Raw genomic sequence first — 3616 nt, 5'->3', positions numbered from 1 at the left:
TTTAATGGTGTTTCAAAAGTAGTTTAAAAAACATTAAATATCAATATTTTAATAGCAGACAATTTTTTCTTCATACACAAACACACACACACACACACACACACACACGTCGTCTGCTACAGATGAGCTTGTGGTCATTAATCAGTTGTGACACACCAGTGAAGCTGACAAGACGGCCCCTGCTGATAGGGCTGATAGCGGGGAGTTTTGGGGGGATTGGAATGCAGTTTGCGGTTCCTCACTTTGAGGATTTCTGAGACCCTTATTCCACTAACTGTATAATAACAACGCCGCACAGCAATATTCCAGCTGTATGACGGTGTTCTTTAAGTTATCGAGTCTGGACCAGACAATCCAGTGATTGACATCAGGAACATCGATTCAAACAATTGGGATACGATGACATGCGTCAGCGAGCCTGACCACCCGATCCCTTTAGTCGGCTACTACGGCAAGCATGGGTTACTGAAGATCTATTCTACCCCGCATCTTCACGGGTCATAAGAAATATCTGCTTTTACCGGGTCCATTGTACGATTCCGACCATATCCTGAGCATGTGTTTATCAATCACTATCAAATAGTGATGATACCAGGTGTTCGTGATCAGGTGAGCGTATCCTGCCCCACCGATGGCACCGTCACAAACACATGCAAAGGCAAGTCAATTTTTCACCTGAAAGAACACGGGAACACATGGTTCAAGTCAAAACAGGAAATTCCATTGAACATCATGTTTGTCACTATCGCGTCACATTTGAAAACATACTCCGATTGTCTACCATAAAACGTTTTGAATTTTTTTGCTGAGACATTGAATCTTGATCGAACAACTTTTGAGAATTTTACCTTAAGCAACCTTAAACAAGGACACAAAAAACATGTTATAAAAAAACCTTGGAAACGTACACAATGTTATAAAAAATGCATAACGTTATGTCTCCTGATTGGGATAAGAAAAATAGATACCACGGGTTATTATCAACAATGACTTCGCCAACACCAAAATTGATAGCGGAAGTAAAGATATACAATTAAACCACATCGATGAAGACAATTACAGCCAATTCGCCAATTAGACGGAAACCATGCAGTGTACAGACAATAGAGAGACATTAAACAGAAGGAATAAAAATACTTCAAAGCAGATAAATAAATCGTTAACAGCACTTACGACTTTAAACATCTGAAATTATTAATCAATTCTGTTGCCAACTATAAACCATAAACCATAAATGTATTACTGTTTTGTATTTCACCATATTAACTCGGCTATGTATAAAAAATGACCCTAACTGGATGTAAATACAGTAAACTACGGTTATAACGAACACGCTTATAACGAACTGATGGATATAACGAACTAACTTTTTAGTCCCGACTATTTGCTGTAGTTATACTGTATATATGCTTATAACGAATTACGGTTATAACGAACTAAAATTAGTAGTCCCTTTGAGGTCGTTACAGCCGTAGTTTACTGTATATTCATATAACGATGCAGTTATTAATAAATGTGTAACATCAATAATCAATATATTTCCCAATTTGACATTAACCATGCAACTGAAGATGGAGAGATGTTGAGCTGAAAAAAGGACAAACTTTTTTAAGAGTAACCAACTTTCGAAGGGAGAGAACTGCAGTGTGATGGTTTGTCAATTCTCACAGCGCCCAAGACAGCTTACCATTTATCATTAAAGACCATTGGGATTCCCTCATTTAAATATTTCATTAATTTCTTTTCAATGATATTTGTCCATCATTCCATGGAGATATATGTTAAGAGAGCGTTATTTTCCCATGAATTGACCTCAACATGGAATTCTTAGCATTGAGGCCAGGTGCCAGCATCCACTTGATTAACGTTCGGGAAGAATAATATAACACACGTGGTTGCGTCAAATGAGGCTGTTTTTGTGAACGTACTTCACATAGCTTCATTATTGATGTTCGGAAGGCCCGCGGTTGGCTGTGCATGTCAAAGTAGTATTGTGTACTGTGGTCGGCGATGTATATGGTCTTGGTTGATGGCGTCAGTGTAATTTGTTTGTTTGTTGTAACAGTATAACAGCTTCTTGACAGAAACAGAAAACAGTCTGTTTTCTCCAAAGCATCGGCGGTGGTACAAAAGAGTACAAAAAGAATAAGCATACACATATTATAAGTTGTAGCAGGATCACGAGGCGTTAACGTGTGACTTTTTTTATTTGAAGCGGGGTATGAAGGATTTATTCTGCCTCTCAGAAATCCACGTGCAGCCTGACTTGCTCGTGGCGGGATATAAGGGATTTATTCCCCCGTTGAGAAATTTATTCCTCTCCGAGGCGGTATACACTATAAGGTGTAGCAGGTTCACGAGGGCACACGGGATTTTATACGTCCCGAGCTAGGTTTACATCACGAGCAAGTCAGGCTGCACGTGGATTTGATGACGAGGTAAATTGGACGACGTAATTTTTGAGAGGGAAGTGACTGGTGAGTTGTTTCCCTTAGATACAGCTGGGCAACGCAGATAAACGCAATAGCCGAAGGGGCGCATCGAAAAGTTGGTATGACCATTCGTACTGTGAGAAAAGGTATATTTAATCGCCCTGACAATTGTGAAATCCGAGAAATACCAAACTCCCTTGTTCATAAAATGGACTTGTCCGAAATTGCCGAGATCAAATTGTATTCTGGGAGTCATCATCATTTAAAGACGAGAAGATGGTACTTGTTGTTACCCTGTCTGGCGCTCGGCATTATGGCGCTAAAACAAGGACTGGTCAGCTCGGAGACAGTATACTGTGTCTGAGTGGGGTATCCATGTTAAACTACGACATGATATCTCAGTGAGTTAGCACTATAAATCGGCATCAGTCCGGACTAGTACAAGCACACACACACACACACGCGCGCGCGCGCACACACACACGCACACACGACGTCTTGGACGCGACGTTAAACCCAATTTTACCTCACGTTTCATATAAGAAATACACGACTCGCTGCGCCCCTCCCAGTTTAATTTTCTCTGTTGTCTTATATTGTACGATAAACAACGACCACGCGTGCTGTGTTTCTTAAATATAGAAATTGCTGCGCCCCTCGTGGTTTATTATCTCTGTAGTCTTATATTGCACGATAAACAACGACCATGAGTGCTGTGTTTCTTAAATATAGAAATTGTTACACTCGCACGTGCGTCAAACTGATTTTACGAACTTCGCGTAAGGATTCATATACTATTATTACCCTCCTTTCGCTCGGGAAATACAAGAATTCTTACACTAGTTTCGTAAAATCTGCGTGACACACATGCACGTTTGATTTTTCTCTAAATAATTGCAATGAATAATATCCATAATTAAAAGCGACGAAAACAGTTCCATAATGATCAATAAAAAGCGACAAAAAAACATTTCCACGATCATAAAAAAATCCAACTTATCAGACGGCCAAAAGAAACTTTACCACTTTAAAAATGAAATTGCCAAAATTAAAAAAAACAAGTTCAAACTAAATCAATGAAAAGTGATACACGTCCACGGCACGTTTTCGTGTAGAAAATGCGAAAAAGGGGAAAACATGTACCGCTTTGGCAGCCGAAACTACGCGTGCAATTATATAAATGA

This window comes from Haliotis cracherodii, unplaced genomic scaffold, assembly GCF_022045235.1.
Source record: "Haliotis cracherodii isolate W230 unplaced genomic scaffold, xgHalCrac1.p SCAF_11, whole genome shotgun sequence".
NCBI classification, from domain to species: Eukaryota; Metazoa; Mollusca; class Gastropoda; order Lepetellida; family Haliotidae; genus Haliotis; species Haliotis cracherodii.
This window is presented reverse-complemented; position numbering follows the sequence as displayed.